This window comes from Elephas maximus, chromosome 12 (genome assembly GCF_024166365.1).
Source record: "Elephas maximus indicus isolate mEleMax1 chromosome 12, mEleMax1 primary haplotype, whole genome shotgun sequence".
NCBI lineage: Eukaryota > Metazoa > Chordata > Mammalia > Proboscidea > Elephantidae > Elephas > Elephas maximus.
Genome location: NC_064830.1, coordinates 80,776,824 through 80,786,671, shown reverse-complemented (window position 1 = coordinate 80,786,671; position 9,848 = coordinate 80,776,824). Strand labels below are relative to the sequence as shown.

General features: G+C 42.2%; 1 protein-coding gene across 5 annotated transcripts in view; it reads left to right on the top strand.

The window, feature by feature from the left end:
• Nucleotides 1-6: 6 nt before the first annotated feature.
• DCUN1D3 (defective in cullin neddylation 1 domain containing 3) overlaps nt 7-9,848 on the top strand; it is a 47,643-nt gene continuing 37,801 nt past the window's right edge. The window contains exons 1-2 of one of the 5 annotated variants that reach the window (XM_049904915.1): nt 7-174; nt 4,796-4,875. The gene's annotated coding sequence lies outside the window, so the exon portion shown is untranslated. Of the gene's footprint in view, nt 175-278; nt 477-4,795; nt 4,888-9,848 lie in introns of those variants that run through there. The other 4 variants (XM_049904914.1, XM_049904917.1, XM_049904913.1 and 1 more) reach the window with 4 other exon arrangements.

The following is a 9,848-nucleotide window of genomic DNA, read 5'->3' as shown; positions in this document are numbered from 1 at the left end:
GTAGCCGCCGGTGGGCCGCAGATGAAAAGGAGGCGGCGGCAGTCGTGGATGAAGTGGCGGCGCTGGCGGGGTTAGGGAGCCTGGAAACGCAAGTGGGGATGGTAGGTGGTTTGGACCCGCCGAGCCGCCGTCGTTTCCAGAAAGGGTCTGACTGGAGGAACCTCTGGAGCAGCTGTGAGTTTGGCGGGGGGAGGGAGTAAGTGAGGAAAGAGGGGAATTGAGAGATGAAGGGGCGGGGGTTGGGTACCTTCGAGAAAGGGGAGGTGTACAGGGGGGAGTGGAAATCAGCGCCTGGTCTGAGCTGGTCCCTCTAGAAGAAGAGGCTGTGAGGGGAGCCTGTGGCGTGTCAGCCGCAGGGCTCAGAAAACTTACCTACTGTCTCTGCCTCCCACCGCCAGCACCCCTCAACACAGTACCTGGGCATCTGGGGCCGGAGCTGCCCTGGAGGGGGTGTAGACTCTGGTCCTGTGTCCCGGGTAAGTGCCGTGAGGTGGGAGCCCACAGGAGAGTTGGTGGGTGAATCTCCAGCTCCCTACGCCTTCGTTTCCCTCCCCACCCCCATCTTTCTCTGTAATCATTAACAGCCCTGGAATTAAGGGGCTCAGACCTGAAGGCCTTTCTGTGCACCTTTGCTATAAATGATAACCATCTGTGCCTGAGGTAATGGGGCTCGAGGCTTTGCCTGTGTCCTGTATAGGAAGTGGGACGGGGTGACAAATGTAATTTTTTTTCCATGCCGCCTCACCCCTTATCCTCCCCTACTCACACCCCTCGTTTCCACTTTAATTCATTGTGGTTGTGTGGCAATCATGTTTTTTTTTTTAAATGGCACTTAGTTCCTTGCCTTACCTCTTTTGAATTTGGTGTTCAGCCTCTATCCCAGGTCTTTACTGCAAGCTTTGTAATAGTTCATTTACAGGCTGTGTGTCATATCGGGAGTACTTCTCAAAGCCTGGTAGCTCCTGATTATAATGAGCATTTTTTCCTGTGAACACTAGAGTTCCAAAGGATTCCTAAATGGCATCATCGCCCAGGAATCAAGGTCTCTTGCTCTAAATACTTTATGTGTGAGGAATTTACATGTTGTCAACTCTTTCCAAAATTGTTTGATGTTGGGCTAATTCTGGATTTCTGTGTTGCTTTCCACCCACACTTCAAGATGCACTTCAGAGAACAGAAAATCCCATATTACTTTTTTTGTTTCAACAATTGGACAATAGCTCTTTTATTTCCTTCTTCAGTTGCGTGTCTGGCACACAAGTCTTAAGTGACACATTGGTCTTGTGCTGATTTCCATCTGATTGTTTGTGTATAGGTGGTCTTAAGTGAGGCAGTGTGCTCTGTTGTGTCTTAAAGGCTATTACAGCGCAATAACAGGGGTGAAAAATTGTCATAATTAAGAAAGCTAAGAATGTTTGGAAAGAAGGTCTCTGTTGATATTTTGTTGGTTTAAAAAAAAAAAACACACACCAAGTAGCACTCCTGTAGCCTGTCATGAATTTCAGAGTGAAGAGTGATAATTGCACTTTTGGTGTTGACATTTTCTTTGGAAATCCTCTGTCTAATCTAGGACTGTGTTTTCTGAAGAACTTTGATAGTGCCCAAATCTTAGAAATCCTATGAGTAGTAAATCTGTCCATAAATCCTGCCCTTCTGTAACTGAGCTTGTGTATATCGCTAGGAGAATTATCATAACAGGTGTGTTGAAGCTGGGGAGAGAGTCTCATTCTACTTATCAGGACTTTCAGGACTGATGAGACAGAATATTTAATGTCTTGATTGTGCAAGTAACTGTGTTTAGATGTTTCACAGAAATACAAACGAAAAGAATGACTACTGATCTCACCTTTAATTGATTTGGATCCTAGTTTACCAGTGAATAAAAAGTCCAAAATTAATTCATTCAATTAAATATTTATTGACTGGCTACTAAATGCACTGGGTATACAAAGGTGAGCACAAGCAAAAAGTCCATGCTCTCATTGAGCTTACATTGGAGGAGGGTGGGGACTGGAACAGAGAAATAGATAATAAATAAGCACAGTGAAGAAAATAGGAGTGATGTGGTAGAAAGTGTCTGGGATACAGTCAAGGAAGACCCTTCTGAGGAGGTGACACTTAAACTGAGTTTGAAGTAAAAAGGAGGAGTCAGGCATCCAAAGATAAGGGGAGGTGCCATCTAGGTTCTGGGAACAGCTAGTGCAGAAACTGGGGAAAAAAAGGGGTGGAGAAGGGGGCAATGTGTGAAAGCAGTAATAGCCAAAGTTTAGTGAGCAAGGGGGAGAGTGAAAAACAGGCAAGGTCGGAAAGGTGGGGACAGAGCTCAAAATAGGCAGGCAAAATAAGAGTAAGCAGGGGAAGGGCAGAGAAAATGATGCTTCTTTTTAATTCTGTGGGCTTTCCTAGAGTCTTATGACTTGCTGTTTTGTAGGTTCTGTTGGACTGTTGTAGTAAAAAGTCACCCTGCTGAGAGTGGAAGAGGAAGAGGCAATGGGCACCTGAGTCTTTTCTGGCAGATAAACCTCCTATCTATTCTCAAAGAGAAAATTCAGCAGGGTGTTCAATTGAGGGCACACCTTTTTCCTTAAGGGATTTTGTCTTCTGTGCTGCTATTCTAAATTGCATAATAAGTACTCTGAAAGTGTTCTAGTATAGGAATCCTCTTTTGCAGCCAGCTCTGGGTGAACTTAGAGTTGAAGGATTAGGCAAGTGATAGTAATATGCCCCTCTTGGTCTACAAATGTGACCATCAGGATCTAAGTTTGAAGCTTTTTTTTATCCAGATGCAGGATTTATGTTGCAGTGGTTTTCCTTGTTTGGTTTTTCTGTTAACTGATAACACTCAGCTGAGGTGCAGGTTGGAGCTAGAAATTCACTCAGTGGATTACATTAGGTAAATGATTATTGGGGGGTTGATGCCACTATGTTGGCATCTCTGGGCTGCCGTGTAACCAATGGATGTAACCTATTTTTGCTTTCAGTTGGGGCTGTGCATTTAATAGTCTCCTGCTTTTCAGCCTCACCTTGACCAGATTGCTAACTTAGAGAGGCTAATCAAGTCTCCCTCCTTGATTTCTCCCTCTTCAACCTGTGTCACAGCAGGCTGAAACAGAAAGAATATGCTTTTTTCTTGTGAACTTCACAGCTGTGACTAGTGTGTTCTTTGGGTCGATTGGTCCTTTGAGCCAGGGAGTTGAGAGACTTACATGGTGCTTGGACTGTTTATAGTAAACTCTGTGTTGTTGTTGCTATTGTTGTTGTTAACTGCCATCGAGAACGTCTCCAACTCATGATGACCCCATGCACAACAGAACAAAATACTGCCTGGTCCCATACCATTCCCATGGTCAGTTGTGGATCGGACCAGGCTGTTGTGACCTGTAGGGTTTTTATTGGCTGATTTTCAGATAGACCACCAGGCCTTTCTTTGTAGTTTGTCTTAGTCTGGAGGTTCCTCTGAAAACTTTCAGCATTGTTGCAGCACTCAGGCCTCCACTGACAGATGGGTGGTGGCTGCACAAGAGATGCACTGGCTGGAATCGAACCCAGATCTCCTGTATGGAAGGCAAGAATTCTACCATCGAATAACCAATGCCCCTATAAACTCAGTATTAGAAATGCTACATAAAACCTTTTAGTGTGTGGGAAAGAAGAATCAGAAGTTAAGGACTTCTGTTTTAGGTTCTAGTACTCTAGTAGCTCCTGAAGATGGAGTGTCAGAACTCGAACAGAGCTCCCTGGGCAGTCCCAGGGCTAATAAAAAAAAAAAAACCTGTTACTGTCAAGTCGATTCTGATTCATAGCGACACTATAGGACAGAGTAGAACTGCCCCATAGGGTTTCCAAGGAGCACCTGGGGGATTTAAAGTGCCTACCTTTTGATTAGCAGCTGTAGCTCTAAGCGCCAAGGTTTCCATTAAAGAAAGAAAAAAATTCTTTTTTTTTTTTTTTTTTTAGAGGGGATGAATTAGAGCCTGGTACTGAATTCCAACTTGAATGCAAATAAAGTCTTTTAGTATACATGTTGGATATAGTTAGGACCAGGCAAACAATATACTTCTTCCTCCACACCCACTACTAAAGAGTCACTCAAAGGAGTAGAGAAAGGATGATGATACTTCTTTGTTTTTGATTTTGGCCCAATTAAAAAAAAAATTTGGACTTTGTATGCTAATGGCTGGTACTTAAAATGCTCTAGTCAATGGGTTATTAGACTGTCCACTATTCATCTTCTTTTCAATGGTTTATTATAACTCAAGTATGAAAATATCCCGTAGGCTGAAATTTCATCAGCCATTTGGAGACTGGTGGTTCTTTTCTAATTTCCAAAAGGAGGTGGATGGGTAGGAGGGGACTTGAACACAGGGAGAAGCCATTGACTCCTACTTTGGCCACTAGTTGTGTTTGGGGAAAGAATCTGCAATTCTAAGTGAATTTGGATTCCCGGAACTGAGATGACTTTTTAATCCAGGTTATCGGTGAATTTGTTTCTTAACCTTTGGAGGCTTTTGGACAAACTCTTTTGAAAGGTGGCAACCTAGCAGGCCATTTGATGCCATTTGCTGTTGGGCTTGTAAGTGGTTTTGCGTTTCATTAGATGGCTTAAAGTTAATCTGATTTTGCTATTGTTTTGATATATACGCTACAGTGAGAAGAGTTTTTAATTGTACACTGAATACCAGTTGTTTTGAGGTAAGGACTTGGTAACTCAGATTGAAACAATGGTAATTATGTGGTAACTCCTGTTTCCCTAGCTCTTGATAACTTACAATTTCCTCTTTGTGTGTGTTTATAGATGTTGATACCAGTGAAGCAGGATCAATTCTTCTTTAACGTTGGAACGCTGTCCTGAAGCTCTTTGCGCAACGGACCAGGGTATTTCATTGAGTTAGTATTCTTCAATTCAAATCAAGTCTCACTAGTTTCTGTGTCTTTTTCTAGGCAATGGAGGGGGGAGGCCATATTTTATATGGGGGAACAAGGAGGTTACCACAGCACATTTGACCATTTAATTATAATTACAAACTGGAACTTAAATATCAATTTAGTGAAATAATGGGGCAAAAAGTTGGAAGTGGTGCAAACTCTAATTCTTTGGAGTTGTGATGTGCAGAAAATAGGAGGAGGAAATGCTGTCTTTTAAGATGTGATAGTATTTAACTACCACACACCAGAGTAGAGAAGCTCAATAAGTCAGTCCACCCTGGATGGAGGTGATGATTAGCCCTTGTGGCAATATAAACCATCTATGGTCAGCGCCTACTACCAACCTGTCATCATGCTGATGACTCCTACTGCCTCCCCCAAGGCTTGGCCTTGCTCAAGAGTGTCCTTTTAGCTGGGCTGCGTTGTTGGGTTTCAGGTTGAATTGCCGCATGGAAAGCTTGGATTACATAGTGTTGGGAAGTATCATCCATGTTTCTGTTCTATCCTACTATGCCGGAGGCCTCAACCTCAGCACCACAGGACTGGAAAAAACTCTGTCGCTGAGGCCTGTAGATCTTGACCTGATCTGATAACTGACCAAGTATCTCGGACAGCACCATTGTGTAGTGTAGGACTTTTCATTTTTGGAGAGTGCTTAGCATCTTATAACCATGCCTCACTATCTACTGTCAGTCCAGGAGACACTAAGGAGAAAAGGCCTGTCCCCCTGTGTTAGTAGTAGATTGCTCCTACACTGTCAAGACAGCAGAGTTCATTTCCATCTTTTAGCTCGGCTTGGTTGATGAAGGGTTTGGACTCCGCAGTGTTTGCCTGAAGTGAGTTGGTGTGTGACCTATAATTTTGATTCTGAGCAAAATTCAAGTCACAGCATTTACTGTATCGAATTCTACTAATTCCTCTGCTTCCAGTTTAAGAAGAAGAAGAAAAAGTCAGACCCTCGCAAAACCTTAGAAAATCTGGTGCGATTTTTCGTTAGTTTGTTTTTAAACTGAGCTTTGAGGAGTTTTCTCAGGGACTGTTGCTGAAGTAAGCTTGTGACAGGGATAAGGGCAGTTTGTTGTCTTCCATTTCAGCCCACTGCACTTCACCCTGTGAAAGATATTACTTTAATATTCTGTTATATTGGGCTTCCGCATAAGATGAAATGAAACATTCTTGAGACTAAAAACAGATTGAAAACCTGTGATTTAGTGGGGTAACAAATCTAGAAAGGGTAGTAACTAGCTTAAAGTCACAGAGCAAGGTACTGGCAGCTTCAGGACTAGAGTCAGGCCTTTTCTGCACTAAATTTTGTTCTCAGCTTCACGGCCCCTCTCAGACGACAATGAGTTGTAGGCACTAATAGAGTTTGAGTTGAATTGAATGCTTGATGTTGGTATTCTGTCTTCCTAGGTTCTTCACTTACTTTATTAGTTTCCTAGTTCGTTACTAACTTTATTAGTTTCTGAACTTTCAGCTTGACAGTTTTGTCACAAGCAATTAATCTGTCAGAGAAGACGCCTTATAACCAGATGTGAAGTCTATGTGAAGTTATTAATGGATAACGGACTCAGAGACTCTCTAGTTTAGCAAAGGTTTTGGCTACTTATTAGGAGAGCTGGTCTTTTCCCCTCAGAATATTCTGAAAGTGATCATAAACCAAAGCAACCCTGTTGCCGTCAAGTCACCAACAACCCTGTAGGACAGAGTAGAGCTGCCCCATAGGGTTTCCGAGGAGCAACTGGTAGATTCAAACTGCCGACTTCTTGGTTAGCAACCTGAGCTCTTAACCACTGAACCTTTCAAATAGGAGTTGAGGCTTTATCACTGTAAATCTTAAGTTAGTGGGCATGTTATAGAAAATACCAACGCAAAATGCTGAAACATAGGCTGCCTTTTCCCAGTGATTTACTTGCCCTGGAATCTGAGCAGGAAAACCCAGGTGTTCCCATTGACAGACAGCTTTAGAATAGCTCTGTGGAAATAACCACAACAGTCACATTCTGGTTTCTTTTTTTTTTTTTTTTATAGCCATGGAACAAATTTGTTTTCAGTTAAACACTTGTTTTGTATCTACTCGAGGACTGCCTAGTGGCTGACCTTCAAAAGAAGGCGGGGATTAGGAGTACAACTGCAGTGAGGTGCTTACACTCAAGCAGAGTGGGTCCTAGGTACAGGATTGGGGACATGCTGGAAGCCCAGGCCCTCTGAAGGCGTGCTTTTCTCAGTTGTGACATTTACTTTCTTCTCAGTTAAGTGGAGTTTGGCAGTGAGGGGTGTTTTGAGGAATGCTGTTGTGTCCATTTGCAAGAATGTTTCCATGGTTCTTTTTCTCCAAGTAAACTAGTTCTTATTTGAAGTAACTAGTCATGTGTCCAGTCATTTTTACTCAGCAACACGTAGTTATAGCTGAGGTCCATGATGAGGAAAATTTTGCTTGGGGGTTAACCTTGTGTGAAAGAGAATAGCCTAAAGACTTTCTCAGAGACGGTAAAATGGGACGGCTCAGTTGTGAGTGAAGGGGACATGCAGGGGCAGACCTTTGGGAGGGCAGGGGGTGTTGATAGTGTTGTGGACTGGGTGAAGAGAAGTGTCCAACGTTGGGCCAACTGGGAAAGGGTGGAAAATGCTGACCGTAAAGCTTAACTGGGGGAAGAGTGGGTGGGGAAGGAACAGGGTCCCCAACTCCGGGCAACACCATTCACAAGGAGGAGTCTGGGCCTCTGTGGAATTGAGCGATGCAGTGGCCCTGACCACAAGTCTTCTCTCCCCCTACTGTAAAGTGCATTTCTGCTGGAAAGGGATGAGTGTAGGAGTGTAGTGGCTGGTTTGATCAGACTGCTCTTTAGGATTGACTGGTCAGTCCTGATTGACTGCTTATGGAGTTGTCTTAGTCATCTAGTGCTGCTGTAACAGAAATATCACAAGTGGATGGCTTTAATAAAGAGAAATTTATTCTTTCACAGCCTCGTAGGGTTACAAGTCCGAATTCAGGGCACCAGCTCCAGAGGAAGGTTTTCTCTATCAGTTCTGTAGGAAGGTCCTTCTCGTCAGTCTTCCGTCAGCCTAGGAGCTTCTCTACGTAGGAACCCTGGGTCCAAAGGACGTACTCTGCTCCTGGCACTGCTTTCTTAGTGGTATGAGGTCCCCCTGTCTCTCTGCTTGTTCTCTCTTTTATATTTCAGAAAAGATTGGCTCAAGACGCAATCCAGTCTTGTAGATTGAGTTGTGCCTCATTAACATAACTACCACTAATCCATCTCATCAACATCATAGAGATGGGATTTACAGCACATAGGAAAATCACATCAGATGACAAAATGATGGACAGTCACACAATACTGGGAATCATGGCCCAGCCAGATTGATACGTGTATTTTTGGGGGACACAATTCAATCCAAACTTAGGTAGTGGCCTAATTTTGTTTTTTGAGATCTGTCTTTTTTGACTTTTATATTTGACAAATCAGAAGTTGGTAAATTAGAGGGCATATCATGTACTGGGGTCCGTTCAAGTTTGGGTTAAAGTACATAGTGATGAGAACACTAGATGGTGGCTATTGTCATTTAATGTCTACTATCCAACGGGCACATTACATGTAAACTATAAGGTAATTCATGACTCTTTCATGGGAATTATAATAAATATGAAATAAATCACAACCGAAACTATTAACTGAAGTCATTTTTTACTTCATCTTTCCACAACATCCCATGTTCTATTTAGCAGTTCAAATTAGTTCTTTAGTCTTCCTTTTAGATTTTTTTTTATTCTACCAAGTCCTTGTAGACCTGCTCTATAGGACTAGATTTCCTAGTGCCCAAACCGGCAAGCAGTGCTCTGAATTAGCGACAGCTCTAGACATAATGACTAGATCAAGCAGAAAGTGGCTTGATCTTATGGCATTAAGTCAGTTTTAATGTGGAGTTCTTTTTCGGAAGTTATGAATCCTCCAGTTTTGAATTCCATAAGTGTAATGGAATAAGGCTATCTGAAGTTGATTTAGATGATGAGTAACAAGGTGCATCTACTGATATTTGATGGAGTTTTCTTGACATCCAGATACTACAAATTGAATAACCTCAGATTAAAAGAAGCAGACTCCTCCCTTAATCAATATGAAATGGTGCATTCCCAGAATGTAATACATACTTGTCGAACTTCATGGGTTCACTAGCCCTAGAGCCCCACAACACAAAAAATTCACTTAATAAAAAATCAAATACACAGACTTCATGTTTTCTTTCAATATGACTTTAAAAAGATTTGGGTATGCATAGCTCAGTGGTTAAGAGCACAGACTCTAGAGTCACACAGTCTGGATTGGAATCCAGACTTTTCCACATATTTGCCATTTGACCTTGGAGGAGTCACTTAACATTGCTAAGCCTCAGTTTCCTCATTTATAACTTGAGGATAGTCATAGTAAATAGTTGTGAGGATTCAATATGATAGTACATTTGAAGTACGTGGCACAGTGCCTTGCATATAAATAAATATTTAATAACTTTAGCTATTATTAGCTACATGGCATACATAGCTAAGTTCACCTGGATTGCCAGCTCCTTAGGAGCCAGGAACTGCAATCATGCGTTGCTTAACGTCCATGGTATGTGCTGTGAAACAGGACTTACGTGATTTGGACATTGTGTGAACACCATGTTATATACAGGCATTTCCCGGGTTACAAACCTCCAACTTAAGTATAACTCATAGTTAACGAACCAATCCCCATAAAGTCTTAAAAATTAGTGGTATATACAATGGTTCATAATAACAAACGGGCTCTACGACGTGCATCAAAACATTGTTATTACTGTATTATTATGTTAAAGATGTTTTAGTGTATCTGGAAGTGTTTAATTTTTAGAAAGGTACATTATATGCTATATACTAAGATGGACATTTGACTGACATTAGA